Genomic DNA, 15,770 nt, shown 5'->3' with positions numbered 1-15,770 from the left:
CCCCCAGCACTGCCACTGTCCCTGGCAGGACTGAAGGGTAACTCAGGGCTCTCCACAGCTCTGATCAAAGCTGCAAACACCGCCCTGCATTAGCTGAAATTCTCCTCTGGGCTTTAAGTGCCTCTTACTGGAGTGTGCAAAGAGCATGAACTGCCTGTGAACAGTAAGTTCTGCACAAAACCAGCTCTTGTGCCTGGCCACAGCCTGTATGTTCACAGGATGGGCAGAAGAAATTCAGGATCACACAAGAATCTATTAATAAACTGATTTCATTAAGTCAAATGTTGTTCATCGGGATTGAGTAGTTAGATTGAACAGGTTAGAATAGAACAGGATAGAAAAGGTTGTGGCACACAAGGTGAAGTTCAGGTAGAATCCTAGAAAATCATTTTAGCTGTGCTCAAGCTTGTTAGGATTTAGCCAGTGAATTACAGCAGAAAAATTGATTAGAACTAGGTCAAATGTATAAAAAATAAATGTATCAAAGCAAACACTTTAATGCTGAGACAATATGAACAGAAAAAAACCCAGAACCAACTCAGCATGACTGTAAAGAGCTCTAAATAAAATATTTCCCAAATTCAAAACATTAATTTCCTTATGAACACAAAAGAATCCAAAACAGAAACAGCACTGAATTCTATTTTTAAAATTATACAATTTCCTTTCAGACTTTAAAAAAACGTGTAAAGAAATAGGGCAATTGATAATATGAATGCTGCACTGCTGTAAGGAGTAGGAACATGAGTAAATAAGTGTCAGATAAAAATGAAACAGAGGAGAAAATGTCCAGGAAACATTCAAATTCTCTGTCCACTTAAAACCTCCCATAATTAGTACCATATATAAATGAAATGAAGTGCTGGCTTTAGTATAAACACTGCAAAGTAGTGGGTAAGGTGAAAGAGATGCTGTTTTACTTGAGTATACACAAAGTACACCAAAAGGAATTGCAGACTTATTCTGTAAAACAAACAGGGCTTCCTAAGGTCAAGCAGGAAGAGATGGAATCTCTTGCACTGCTGAAAAAGTGCAGATTAGCTGTGGATGCAACATGTACAGGAAAAGAAACAGCTGAGGAACATCAGGATCATATGAGTAAGATGACAAACTTCAACACCTAGCAACTAAGCCCAGCACACTTTATAATAGCAGATGGTGACAGGTTGCCGTAGTAACTTCAAATAGAGCAGCAGCACAAGGATGAGGCAAAAGCACTGGGAAAACAACAGAAATAACATGGAATGAGGCTACATTTTGAGCTAATCTAGTAGAAGGATTTCAGTGGCTGCAGGGTAGGCAATCCTCATGCAGATGCACTTCTGGAAGGACTCATGGGGATATTTATTTAATGTAGGCACTTAAGTAGCATTTACCCTCATTAATAGAGCACTTTACCAACACAGAGCCTGAGTGTAAACACAAAACCACATGGTCAGGCTCATTTTGCTCAGCCCCAAAAGCAGGGGGAGGTAAGGGGGCTCTGCAGCATCCTCACAACCCGTGACCCCACACTAACGATGGTTCACATTTGGTTAACACATGGCTTTCTCTATGGGGCAAGGAAACTGATTCAAACAACCCAGCACTCTTGTGTTTGCAGCAATCATAGATTAGACTTAATTCTGAAGTATCTTTTAGGATAAGCCAGAAGTTTCAAACTTCACTGCATGTTAGAAACAGTAATTGTAAAAATAACGCACAAAGAGATTGACCAAGAATTTCATTGGGCCAAAGAGTTCTGTTTTGGTTGGTTTTTTTTGTTTTTTTTTTTTGTGTTGAGAAATAAGTGCTAACACCTTTCTGGAGGAAAAGTGAGAAATATGTCACCTTGAATGTAATGAAAGAAAAACTAACCAATCGCCTATTTTAATCTAGTGTTAAAAATCATCAATATTTATGTTGTACCACAAGTCTTTTATTGAGAATATCTCCAAAAATACTGCCTTCAAAGAATAATTGAGTCATCACAGCTGTTCCTTGTCATGAGCTAAAGAGCAACATGGAAACAAGTATGGAAGATGCTCAGTGATGCCACAAAGAACCACAGTAGCTTGAAGCCACAGTTCCTCAGAAAACCCCATTAAACTTTGGGAACTGTGGCATATGTAGAGGTTGAGACAAGCATCTTGATCATATTATGCAAATACTAAACAATACCAGTCTGAAAGGAAAAATAAGCAGAATTTCAAGTGAATTGCTAATGCAGTAGTTCTGTTTCTCTCCAGAAATAGATGTCCCTGCCAATGCATGTGCAGCCCTAAAATGTAGTGTTTGGAGCTGGAAAGGCACAAATACATAAACATTAGGACAGGCTGCTATGCAACAACCCTGAGTATCCATCACGTGTGAAATGGGGAATAGCTCCCAATCCATACAGACTTGGAACCTGCCAATGAGCACATGGTGCTGATAATTCACTTCCAGTAACATTCATCTACTCTTGGTGGGTCTGAGATTTTAATTTTCCAGTTTTACTTTCATTGGTTCTGTCTCCTTGTGTTTTGTAGCTGACTGAACAGCATCCTGCTTCAGCATCTCCCTGACAGCCTTGGATTTCTGACTGAAAACATGCTGGGCTCTTTTAGCTTGTCCTACTATTTCCTTTACAGTCACAAGATTTAGCTAAAAGGATGCACAGCTATAAAAGCAGCAGACTACCAGGAAGAAAAATACTGAAAATTTTATAGCACAATAAGAGAGTAACTATAGCTGCTCTGTGTGATTTTAAGATTTGCTGCAAGTTAGACAAACACAACAATTTAAGTATTATTTAATTCAAGACTTTTCCATACATAGATAAAAGCAATAAATAGATAAAATAATGGTTCATGGCAGGACATAAAAGTAGCTTGATTTTCATGGAGTATGTCCTTTGCCATCCTTGGGGTTTTTTACAGTTTTTTTTTCCTTTTTAACATTGTAATGATTTTCCAGCAATATTCCAAAAAAGAAAACTTCATTCTCTGCAATGTTTTTTCTGCTGCTGGGTTTTATTGTTTGGCAGGTTTCTGAAATTCTCCAGAATTTCTGCTACTGTCTCTGATTGATATGAACACTCCACTGTAATTGATTTAACTTCTGCTGAAGTCTCTGTTCAAACAAGGTTGAGTAATTCACTACTTTTCCTGTAATAATAACTTTATGTTCATCTTCAAAGCATGTTTACAAATAAATTATGAATAACAATAATCAGTGAGGTCAGAAAGCACTGAGTTGAGCTCAGCAGGTCAGAGCACAGAGCTGATAATGCCCAGGTTGTGGGTTTAATAACTGTATGGGCCATTCCCTAAAGGGTTGAACTCAATGATCCCTGTGAGTCCCTTCCAACCCAGAATATTCTGTGATTCTGTAGTGCTGTGATCTGGAATGAGCAATCATTGCTTGGAAACTGAACTAGTTCAGAGCACAGTTATCAAAGACAAAAAAAAAAAAAAAGGATCTGTTTCACCTCCTCACTAAGCACTGCTGCCTCACTCCTGACCTCAGCTCTGCTCTAGCAGATGAAATCTCCCATCCTTTGCCTGCAGGGATCTGTGCAGCTTTTCCCTCCCCCTCTGCATCCCACTGATTGCCTCCCCACAATCACCTGAGCCTGGTCCCTCAGGCCAGAAGGACCCTCCTGCCCTGAGATGTGCACTGAGACACTGCAATGTCCTGGGGCCCTCAGGCTGCTCATTTCCCTGATTTCTTACCCCAGTGCTGCTGCACTGCCCTGGTGCCACTAAAGCAGGTGGCAGAGCATGGCTGGTGCTGCCCTGTGTCCCAGTGAGCTCATTCCCAGTTAAAGAGGATGAGAAACACTGCAACTACACACCAAGGAATAAGATTAAAAATACCACCCAGGGTTTATTTACTGTCCAAAGATTGGCCAATCTCTCCCATTTGAAAGGACTGGAAACCAGTTTGGGAGCTTGCAAGAGGTGACAGAGGGGCTGGGGGAAGGGTTCCCTGCCCTGAGGTACAATATATAACAGCAGGAACCAATCCAGCCAGGGCTGCAACAGGAGACTGCAGAGCAGAACAGAGCAAGGGAGAGCAACCCTGGGGTCAAAAAGAGCAGAACTGAGCAATCCAAGCTCCTCAAAGTGCAGCAGCAGCTTTTATTGCTAAGCCATGTACTTTAAATTTACACAATGTGAAGACGAATGCCTTGGATGATGATTCACTTCCTTAAAACAGAGCCACCTCCTGTATTCCCAGAACTATACCACTCTATTTGATTTTGTTCTTTTTCAGCTGCACTTACTGAAGACAGAAAAATTAAATTAGATTTCAACTACTTGATCGGAGATGAGACTAATGAAATATATTTGTGAATGGCTAAAACAAAACTTTATCACAATAGTTCTGCTTAAAACTGTTGAAAGTCATTTCACTGCAGAAACTTCCTTCTTTTAAATTGACCTTATGGAGAAAATAGGGCCCAATAAAAATAATTTTCCCACTAATTACATCCATTGCACTAATCAGTCTACCCACAGTGTTTGTTTAGGATTGATTTATAGCAACTACCAACTGTTAGAACAGTTTTAATTTGCATCTGAAATATTTTTCATATTTAGATGATATCCAGTAGGGCTTTTATTAAGTTTTTTAATTGTTTTGTAACAGTGGGCTCCACTTTTAAGCTTGAAAAAAATCTTGGAGTTTGGAGCAGAGTAATGGGCAAAACCAAAAAAATTCATAGCAAAATTCCAAATCTTTCCAAAGAGAGCTTTTCACACAGAATCTTGGGCAGGTTGCTTAATGGAATGCATAGGGAATTCTCCATGAAAGAAAACTCTGTGGAAATACATGTATAAAGATGAAAGGATAAAACTCCAAAAATTACAGAATGACCTGGTAATGGACACAATCCACAACCTTTAGCAAATTATGCATTCTCTCAGGTGTGGGTCTCTTCAAGGGATGTCACTTATGGTGCAGTTGGTTGAATTTCAATTATAATGTAACATAAACAGGGAATCTTGATACTTTAATAATGTACAGATAGAAATTTCCCAAATAGCATTGTCTGCATCAATTATTTGTGCATATGCTAATCTGTATTTTTGAGGGAGATTCTAACACATTATCCCTGGGCTCTGGCAGAATAAGGAATAAGGAATATTTCTTTAATAACTTAGCACCAGCCCAAGGGCTGGATTCATTAAATACTTACATATAAGTAGAATATGAGAAGATGAGATGTTGAAATTTCTTTGAATAACTAAATCAGGGATTATTTGAGGTCTTGTTTTTTCTTCCAGTTTTTTTTTTTTTTTTTAATGAGAGAAAGAAAAACCAGTCAAAAGCCCATAAAAGGTAAATAATTCCAGAGTGCCCTGGCTTAGGCTCCATCAGGGATGTGACTGTCCCTTGCTTTCTCAGTCACTGCAATCCAGGAGCCTCTGCATCCTAAAACCACCATGGGACAAGATTAACTCCTGTTCTTGGCTGTTTGGAAAATGCACCAGGATGGTAAAAGCCAGCACCTCTGCTCCCCAGACTCTAAACCCCTGAGACAAAAAATGATATCTTTATTCTGAAATTAAAACTTGCTCCCCCAAAAAACCCCAAACATAAACCATCCTCAGAAAAACGGATATTGATGTAACAGCACTGTGCTACAACAGGTCCTTCCCAAACACAAACTGGGCTTCAAACAGTTTTCAACAAGTTCCCAAACATGATTATGAAAATATTTTGTGGTGCTACGTCATCTGACCATCTGAACTCCTGAGGGTGATGACTGAGTGCCAAGAGACCACTTCTTTGCGTTGCTTTACTGCCAAAATATTCAAGGCTATCTGCAGAGATTTATTTTTCCTCATCTCTAAGCTAGGATTTCATTCAAATGGATTGCCTTGCTAAGGAGCCAGGGTACCAACACCTTCTCCTGGACAGGGCAAACAGAAATAATGAGTGTAGATACATGTTAGGGCATTGCAGTTCTAGCAGGAAACAAACAAAAAGCAGAATCACATGCATATAAAAGCAAACGTGATCAATGAGAGTGACAGAGAAATATAATCTGTTATGCCTCTGATATTCAGAGTTTGCATCACCTGAGCAGTCTTGTAGTCTCTTATTTTTGTGATTAGTCACTGCAATACAGAGTGTGTGGGAGCATCAGTACATATCTAGCAACACACACAGGGAAAAGGTGATGATTAGAAGCGTTACAACCCACACCTCCACTGTATTTTCCATATTAGTGCTGTTGGGTTTAATAGCAGCCTCAGGACTAAGCTACTGAAGCTGTGCAGAGAAGCCTCTTAGACCATGGTTGGTGGTGTCATCTTTGTTCTAGTCCTCCCTGAAGTGCCACCAAAGGACCTGTTGGGAGGCAGGTTATTTTCTGTCCTTTTGGTTCCAGAGCGCTGAGGGATAGAACCAGCACTTGGTGGATGCTGTGCCATCACACAGCCAGAAGAACTTCCAAGATATCTGAGGAGATATCTCATACCTTGACAACATCATTATGGTATGTTTTATAAACAAATTCTTCTCTCATAGTAGTTAACATAAAGCCATTGAGTTGGATGCTCCTTTCCAGCTTCCTAGACCTGCGTCTTGTGATCTATTGTGTGGTTCCTGGTCAAGGACTCTCCAAACTATGGCTGCAACATTATCATATTAAGGCAAGAGTCTGGGAAGCTGGAGGGACTGGAATCAAATTTTCCATTTAGATTATTATCAGTTTTCAAGGCATGTTCATTAAGAAGAAAAAAAAAAAGTAACTTGTTCTGCTCTGTTTCTGTTTTGAAGGAAGTTGCTAATATTTTGAATCTTAAAACAAGATTTCCTAGACTGCAGAGCTCAGTGTCAGGAATTCAATAGTGGAGAGTATTGCTTTCTTAAGTATTTCCCTTAAAATATAGATGTCTTTCTCATATTTAGAAAATATGAAAATAAAGCTTTTACTACTAGATCAAGGCCATTTGTGTTTTTTGAAATGGCACTATAGTCACATAAGATAAAAGTGTCGTTTGTTTGATCTCATCTTGGTACAAGGTCTTGAGCTCCAAGAATATTAAATACAACAAATATTAAAATATTTCAGTAATATTTAGCAAATAATTACAATAATTAAAATATATATAAAATTATATATATTAAAAAAATTACAACCAAATAAGAGGAGAACTAATATTGTTCATAAGTTGATTCTGAATGAATAATGTAGCAGAGAAGGAGGGATTTGGAACACAGGAGCAGTAGTGGAGCTCCTTTAGCCCTTCCAGATGATCCCAGAATTCTGCCTGTGCTGCAGTCAGAGAGTTCCAGGACATTAGGTCGGCCCTAGCAGGTTGTGAGCTCAAGGCACAGATGCTCTGCAAGAACAGAGCATCCAAGCATGAAAACAGGAAACCAGTAATGTGGTCCCAGGGATTTGGGAGAAGAGAGAAAAAGGAATTTACACTCTGCTGAGTTGAAGAGCACCATCCAGGATTTCACAGCAGTGTGTGGGGAGCAGGTTCTTTGGTGGCAAAGAAACTGGGAATGCAAATGTGCAGGATGTGGGCATGGGCTGGCAGCAGCTGGAAAAAGCCAAAGGTAGCCCTTGTTCAGGTGATTTCCTTGCATCAATGGTGGCCCTAGAGGTTTGGGCACCCCACTATTCCCAGACAGGCTAACAGGGAATCAGCCTGATGTGTAATGTGTGATACTCTGGGGACATGCAAAGGGCATCAAAATAAGTCTTGTTAGCCTGTTAACAAAATCTTAATTATTGCAACAGAAAAAGCCCTGAGAATGCTGTGATTTTCTGGAAGCTCTTCACAAAACAAGTGACACTAGGATTACAAACATCTCTATCAACATATGAAACTTATTGTTTATAAAAAGGAAAGGTGTTCCCACTGAATGAGGTCGATTCCCATTATACAAGGATACACATGCCCTCAGGCTGCCAGTTAGACACTCCTGCCTCATAACTCTTTTCCTGGACTTAGGGGAATAACAAAGCAATCTTGACAGATTGTACATGACAACATTTCTGTGGGTTCTAGCAATTTTTTTAAGGTGTTTAGTTGTTAGTTTGGTTTTCTTGTTTTTGTTTTTTTATTTTTATTTTTACAAGACAAATCAACCAACCAAAACCTGAAACACACACCTCATTTTATGCAGCTAACACATTATATAATAACCCTAACCCAGCCTCTGTAACAGCTTCTGGGTTGTCTGCCTGGCTCAGCTTTGTTGTAAGGTACTCATTTGGTTTCTTGTTACGCTTTTTTTGGAAAACATTGGAAAAACTGCTAAGGAGTCATGTCATGTCCAGTCATGTCTGAAGTTGAGACACAACCACACCTACGTGCTTCATGTTTTACTTGCCTTCTTAATAATACAGGTTTGCATTGCAGTATTTTGCTCGAATCACACTGCTACTTAGCCAAATTAAACCTGAAGCTATTCCCAAGGAGACCTTTTACATTGAAATTATTCTTTAAAATAAAAAACACCACAGTTTTCTGAAAATAACCTCATTGCAGGGCCATTAAGGCAGCACAGTGCTCACATGGAATAATGAAGGAAGGAAGTAACTTTAATAAAATTGCTGATATTTCACTAACAGGCCCTGGGAGACCATCCCAGGGATACAAAAAAGAAGAAAGGTCATCTTTGTTCTTGAGACAGGGCAGGCCATATTCCATATTATGTAACTACTTCAGAGACTGCTCTTTTCTTCTCCAACTAGAGAGATACAATCATGCAAAATACTCAATTACTTGGGCCAATCTGCATTCTTATGCTTAGAAGAGGATCAGAAAGTACAGGGAAAGTGACTTAAAGCAAATATTCATCTGCTTATGCAATTAACTTACATATTACTTTCAAAGGACTTCACATATTTCAAAACATATGAGGAAGTTGCTATTAATTTGTACAGAATACTGCATGTCTTCTGGCTCCTGTCTTCGTTGAAATTAATTGCCCTCACTGGTGGAAAAATAATTTGAGCATACAAAAATTTCTTAAAGATAGCTATTTCCATGCAGCCTTTTAGTTTAGGCTCATTGCAGTTCCCAAATAGAACTTCTGGACTTGTTCAAACTGCCAGCCTCATAAAGACTGAATAACAAAAACTCCAACCTTGAGTGACAAGCAGGTGTCCCACAGCTCAGGACACTGCAGATTTATTAGACAAATCATCAATTATTAACTTCTCTGACTATCTAAGTATAACTTTGTAAGCTAAAAATAAAATTTGAATTTATACAAGATATAAAATCAGTTATAAGGTACCAATATTGAGAAATGCCTGAAATGGCAAAGGCAGGGAAACAAACAGGTTTTTGTTTTGCCCTTGACATCACTAGGACATGAGCTTGTGCTGCCCAGAGAAGCTGTGCATTTGTTCAGCAAGGTTCAGAGCCCTTGGAGTGTTCAGAGATGTTCATCTTCCCTTAGTGGCCATCAGGAGGTCACCAGAGGGTCACCTCCCTCCCTCCCTCTGTGGTGCCATCTCAGAAACTCCACAAGGTGAAGCATCACCTTTGCCATGAGGAGAGTGAAATGTTTATCTACACTTAGTGATTTATTTTTGTAAACCTCAATTGCACCTTTGCTCTTTGGACACATTCCAGGACAGAGCAGACACAAGATCCATGATTCTAAATGTGCCCAGCAGGACAGAAATACATCTGTGGGATACTTTAGTGTGGTACCAGATCACTCTTCCCATATTAACACCAAATCAAGTGTCACCATCTCACTTTCCTGAATTCCTTTCCAAGACAAGTATTGTCTTACTACATGCACTAGTTCTTCCTCCTGAGACCCCACATCTCACAGAATTTCCTTCAGTTTCTGTAGTTCTGCTCTGTGCCAAAGACCCGCAGCTACTGAATCTCAGTCCTTAATGGGGGTGTTGTGGCTTCTCCAAAAATAACTCAAACTGCAGAGTCTTTACATGGAGAGTTTAGAGATTTAAGAAATTATTTACATTAATATTTCTTGGATATTAAGAAATAACAAATATTATCAAGATTAAGTGCTGATTAGAGAGAAACAATTAGTTACAAAGTTATAAAAAACCTATAAATTTATTCTTTCAGCTTTAAGGTTTTTTTTAGATGTCACCTAAGCCCTTCAGTCATCAGGGGCATTTCAGTTCCAGCCAAGTGTCTGGTCCCGTTGTAACTCAAACTGTTTCCAACTTCATGATAAATTGTACAAGCTTTGGATAAAGAAGAAATACACATTTTCTTTTAAATATCAGGAGAAAAAGTTGCTAGGCATTTTTTTGAATGTTCCATCTTACAGCATTCCTCAGCACCTGTTAGTACTGAGACAATTTTAGCTTTCATAATCTGCCCCAAGCCAGCAGTAACCACCAAAAAAAGTAAAAATAAAAGAATATTATTCAAATAAAGTGTGAAGAACAAATTAGCCAGTTGTTTGTCTTATCCCAGCGGGACAAGTTTTACTGAATTTTTATTCTATTGCTTTGAAGAAAAATCAGTATCTAGCCATAAATATTTTAATAACATAAAATAATGCTACACATGGCAATAATGCTGTAACTTAGCATGGGTGTCTCTGTCAAAGCATGAGCTGCAGAGAAACTTTCATTTTCCTGGTGCTCCTTATGTGGGGAGTGGTGCCAAGCTTGGAGAGCAATTGTAAGGCTACATTATTTTTCAGGCTATAAATAATTAACTGAAGCAGGATTCTTTCAAATCCTCTCCTCACAAAAAGCAAGGCTTTTCAAAAGCAAGTTTTCTCCACCTTTAGAAAAGGTAGCCAGGCAATAATGATGCTACAATTGAAAAGTAAAGGCACCTGCCCTGCATAATAACAATCTGTGCACCTCTCAAACAGCATTAAGCTGCCGACTGTTTAAATATACAGGGCAGAAGTGTATAAATTGACAGAATAAAGTCACAGAGAATTATGGATAAGTTGGTGAGGCAGACTTAAAACTCTAAAAACCACCTTTACAATGCTCATAAAAGAGAATAAACCTTTCTCATGGATTTAAAGAGAAGAACTGCGCAAGAGAGCAGACACAAGTAAAACATACCTGTGTGGTCTCTTTCCATTCTTTTGCAACATGAAGCTACTGAGTTGTTAAATAGACAGTCATGAAACCAAGAATTGTGTTCTTGCCAAATACATGTAACTCTTATAAATCTGAACTGTGAATTTCCTTAATGCCTTCACTATCGGTGATATGAAACAGAACTAAAATTTGCAACTGCAAAGTCAGAAGAAGAGAACAAACATTCAAAGATTTATAATGCAATTCTCCTCCATTTAATTGTAACCCCTCAAAATACATGTAACTGAACTCTCCAACATCAGCAGGCTGGTGTATTTTGATGTAAAATTACCTATAGCAGAGACTCAAAATACACAGAGGTTTCTCTTTTGCTCTACTCCTCACTAATCCCCTTCCAGAATGGATAATTCTGGCTCCTGACAGGTTTAGGATGGAATGAAACAGAATACACACAAGAACCTGAACTACCAACCTTATTGCCAATCAAACCACAGCTCCATTTTGCAAACATTCCAAAAGAGATGTGCCAAGGCATCAGCCTGGCTGAGCAGACTGCACTGCAGGGTGATACAGCCTGAGAAATCCTCCTCTGACACTGCAAAGCCATGGCCATCACTGAGCAGAGATTTTCCCAGAGGAGTCCTCAGCTCCTTGCATCCCAAACTCCCTTTCTCCTCCACCTGTAGCTTTTTGTGCCAGAATTTGGAGCCTGTGGGAAGTGCCAGTCTCTGCAGACACCCTGCCAAAGCCAATAAGCACAATTGCAGTCTCTCCTGCACTTACTGCCAGCCAGTGGCTGCTAACCCAGTCTGAGCTGCCCTAATTCAATCCCCCCACACCAAAAATATATTTCAAAACCGACATCTGGGAAAAGGCACAGCCAGATGCATTCAGCTGAGTACACAAAACACATCTCTAGAGGATGAAATATCCAGTTACTCACATTCCTGATGCTCTGGAGGAACACAGGTAAAAAAGCCTCAGGATGCAATTTTAAATTCCTGCCCTGTTACCCCAGTGAGAGCTGGCTCAATGTTCCCACCCAGGTTCCAGTGCTTCCACAGGGAACAGAAGCCATGGGACAGTGGATTTCAGTGAGAGCTTGGCATGGTTTCTGTGGCATTCACATTATCTGAAAAAATTCCTTCACCTAGGATTTTCTCCTGGGAAGCTGAGAAGCCTCAGAGAAAAAGGAAAATTCTTTTCTCATTTGATTCTCATGTGTGGAATGTATTTGGGAATTGTTTACCCATAGGTGATTGTTTCATTGGAATCTGGTGTGAGTTGTTTTGACTCATTGGCCAATCAAGGCCAAGCTGTGTTGGGACTCTGGAGAGAATCATGAGTTTTCATTATTATCTTTTTAGCATTGTGTAAGTATCCTTTCTGTATTCTTTAGTATAGTATAGTATTCTTTAATGTAATATAGTATCATAAAGTAATAAATTAGCCCTCTGAGAACATGGAGTCAAGCATGGGTACCAGTTGTGGGTTTCTCTGGGTCTGGATTGAAGACACTTGAGACAGTAGTTCATGTTTGGACTCAGGTGTTTATTATTTCTTATCAGTAAAACAGTCTCACTGCTGTGAGTTCGGCAGCTTTTCATTAGAAGGCACAAAATGGCCAACAATCTCTTGGTACAAAGTCTTTCAAGACTAAACTGTCCAATTAAGAACTGACACCTGGATTATTTCCCCTTTTTACCCAATAACTGATCCCAAAGAGCTGCAATGGGAACTTTCCTGCCCAATTACAAAATGCCACCCAAACCCATGGAGAAGAAGTATGAAGAAGAAACCCAGGACAAGACCCTGTGCTCTCCATCTTGCTTCCATCCACAACATACTAAAAATCCCAAAACCTCAATTTCTCACCAAGTGATACACCTACACTGCTCTCTATAATGTTTCACACTTTTGTGGATTCCAATCTATCTTGAAAACTTTCTCCATGAATGAGGGTCAGAGTCACTGCTCCCCTGGGAGCACCCCAGAGCAGACAGAGAAATATTCCCAGTACCCTGGGTTTCCACAGAGTCAGATACATAATTTCTGCCTTCCAGCAAATACAATCAGGTTTCTTCTCTCATTGCTTCCCCAAGTACCCAGGTTTGTGACACAAGTGAGAGTAACAGTTGACTCCTTACATTTACTGAAACTCCCACTTACTGAAGTGGCAAAAAAAGTTCTGGAGCTCCTAAAGAATCATCACTGAACACCCAGTGCTTACAAGGCATCCCACACAGCTGCAGCACAGCAGACTGCTAAATGCTCTTGGATGCAGCTTTGCCATGTCATTCTTGATCTGAAGTGATAAATTCATTGGAAAAAAACCCAGAAATTAACTGAAAGCTAAGGGGCTGCAGAAAATACACTTAAAACTTGTTTTTTAGTGTTAAATAAATGCAGTTATGATGAAAACAAGTCCAGTGTAGAAGTCACAGTCTTTAGCAAGCTCTTTATACTGGTTTTAAATAGTGTTTCTTGTAGCAGCGTCTCAACAGGAGAAAGGTGTTGGGCAGTGGCAACCTGTCACACAGGAACCATGAAAATGCAGCTTTTAAGTTTGTTACTTCAGGAAAAATAGGAAGATTTTCTGTTTTAACAGGCATAGTCAATATCATTGACAACCAAAGAGAAAGTTCAAAAGGTCTTTGTTCATTTTTATGAACTAAAATTAGTTCATTTTTATGAAATAATCTGTCTCTAACCAAGTGCTGATGCCTGCAAGGCAGCACAGGGTGCAAACCTGCCTTTCACAGGTTACCTGTAGATCTTCATACAGCTCTGTTAACATTTTATAAAGCCTGAATTAAAACCTACAATAATCTAAAGTGTAAAATGCGTGCACACTTTGATGCAAACATCAAGTACTTAGCAACATTTTTTCAACTGATAAGATTTCTACAAGGAAGAGCACTGAAATTTTGTGCTGTGAACCAGCTATTTGGACACTTTCCAGCTCACCAGCCTGTCACATTGGATAACTTCCCTCTCCCTGTAGGCATTCAAGCAGTTCTTCAAGAGAAATTTCTCAGTTTTAAGTACACTCATCTTTGCAAACTAACACTGAAAAAAATCCAGCTTGTGTCTCTATATAAATATGTGACTGAAATGCTTCCCTCTAAAGTGAACAAAGGGTTGTATCTTACCTCCTGACACTAAACCTTGCATGAACAATTTCCAGCATATGCTCCAGAAGAAATACTGAGATAAAAATGTTTTCTAATCTGTGAAGATTTTTTTTCTGACAGAGAAAATGGAATCTATCATCTTTTCAAAGGAAAAGAACTTTTATTTTTATTAAAGGAGAATAAAGGAATTTCAAGTACCATGGTTCTGAAAGTTATTTCAGAAATGAGATCATCATGGTTCTATTTCTTAGTGCATCTTCAGCACTTCATGTGCAATGGCATTGCATCATCTCAATCAAATCATAGGCAAACCACACTCAATTTTCATCCCTAGAACTTGCTTAGCTAAGTCCATTTTCTGCTGCAGTAAGTATCACAGCATCTTCTCTACCCAGTCTCACCAACCTGAAGTAATTTCCAGATCTTTCTGTAAAATTAGTCAGAGACAAAATCCTGTAATCGCTTCCATTACAGAAATGCTCCATTTCTGAGGACAGAAGCTTCCATCCCACCCTGTATTCCTTATCTCTGTTAGATTCTCTTCTCCAGTCACCTTGATCCCACCTGGATGTGGCTTACAAAACCCACCAGCGAAATTTATAAAAAAGTTCTTGCCTTCTTCAGTCCTTTTTGCTCAAGCAAAGTTCCCTCAGCATTACCAAACCACTGCTGGAGGGGAAAACTGAGCACACCCAGGGACATCCAGAGAGCTCCTCTGTGGCCATGAACACAAACAGAAACAGATACTCTGCGTACTGCCCAATTAGAGTAAGAAATAGCAGAATATTACACTAGACAAGCTGTGCACTGGAGAAAACTGCAGGTACAAAACTATATTCCACAAATTACACCATCTCTTATAATAAACACATTTACTTTCATAAATAGCTTTGTGCTTCATTCTGTGGGACCCAAAGCAATAAGACTCCTTGTTGTGATCAACAACAGGCCCCTGTACACAGAGGCCATTTAAAAATCTCTCTCAGCAGTTTCATCTCTCCTGTTCCCTGCCAGCTTTTCCTGTGTATCACAATAAGCTGCAAATTTGCACTTCTGGGGGACTGTTTCTGCTTTATAGGCTCTGCATCTGTCACCCATTTTCATCTGAAAATATTCCCTTCAGAGGCCTTCTTGCATGCAGTTCCTCTGGAACTCTGAGCACATTTCCATCCATTTCCCTCTGCAAGAAAGGAGGACAGGAAAAAGAGGTAATTTCCAGCATCATCCAATTCCAATGGTTTCAAATCCATCTCTAGCTCTCTGTGCTAGCTGGTGATGTATGCTTCACTGCAGTCTCCAGGGATTTCAGAAGCATATCTAAACTTACCCTCAACATCTCTCATTATTTTGAGGAAAAAAACCCAACATGACTTTTATGCAAAGAGTTATGACTGAATTAAGCAGCTTGGCCAACAGCTATTGCTGGAGTTTCTGATGGAGACAGAAAATGAAGTGGAGCAAAAGCAACATCCAAATCAACACAATTAAAGCCTTAATTCAGAGTTGTTAACTAAAAATGGAGCATTTCAGATATTATTTTTTTGTTTTGAAAATTGAACCTGCATAGCAGGAGATCTCTGCAGTGGCCAGGGTGTTTGCAGCCACTGACAACCACAGAGTTCACAGCAGCCCCCACATGCAGC

At 39.5% G+C, this 15,770-nt stretch overlaps 2 protein-coding genes across 3 annotated transcripts in view; one reads left to right on the top strand and one right to left on the bottom strand.

Moving 5' to 3' along the window:
* The window catches only part of DOCK2 (dedicator of cytokinesis 2), a 160,369-nt gene that overhangs the window by 63,271 nt on the left and 81,328 nt on the right, over nt 1-15,770 (bottom strand). The window lies entirely within an intron of this gene.
* The window catches only part of INSYN2B (inhibitory synaptic factor family member 2B), a 30,193-nt gene that overhangs the window by 1,012 nt on the left and 13,411 nt on the right, over nt 1-15,770 (top strand). The gene's annotated exons all lie outside the window — the stretch shown is intronic.

Source organism: Melozone crissalis, unplaced genomic scaffold, assembly GCF_028551555.1.
Source record: "Melozone crissalis strain CALT ecotype California unplaced genomic scaffold, PUWL_Pcris_2 ptg000061l_1, whole genome shotgun sequence".
In the NCBI taxonomy this organism is placed as follows: Eukaryota; Metazoa; Chordata; class Aves; order Passeriformes; family Passerellidae; genus Melozone; species Melozone crissalis.
This window is presented reverse-complemented; position numbering and strand designations above follow the sequence as displayed.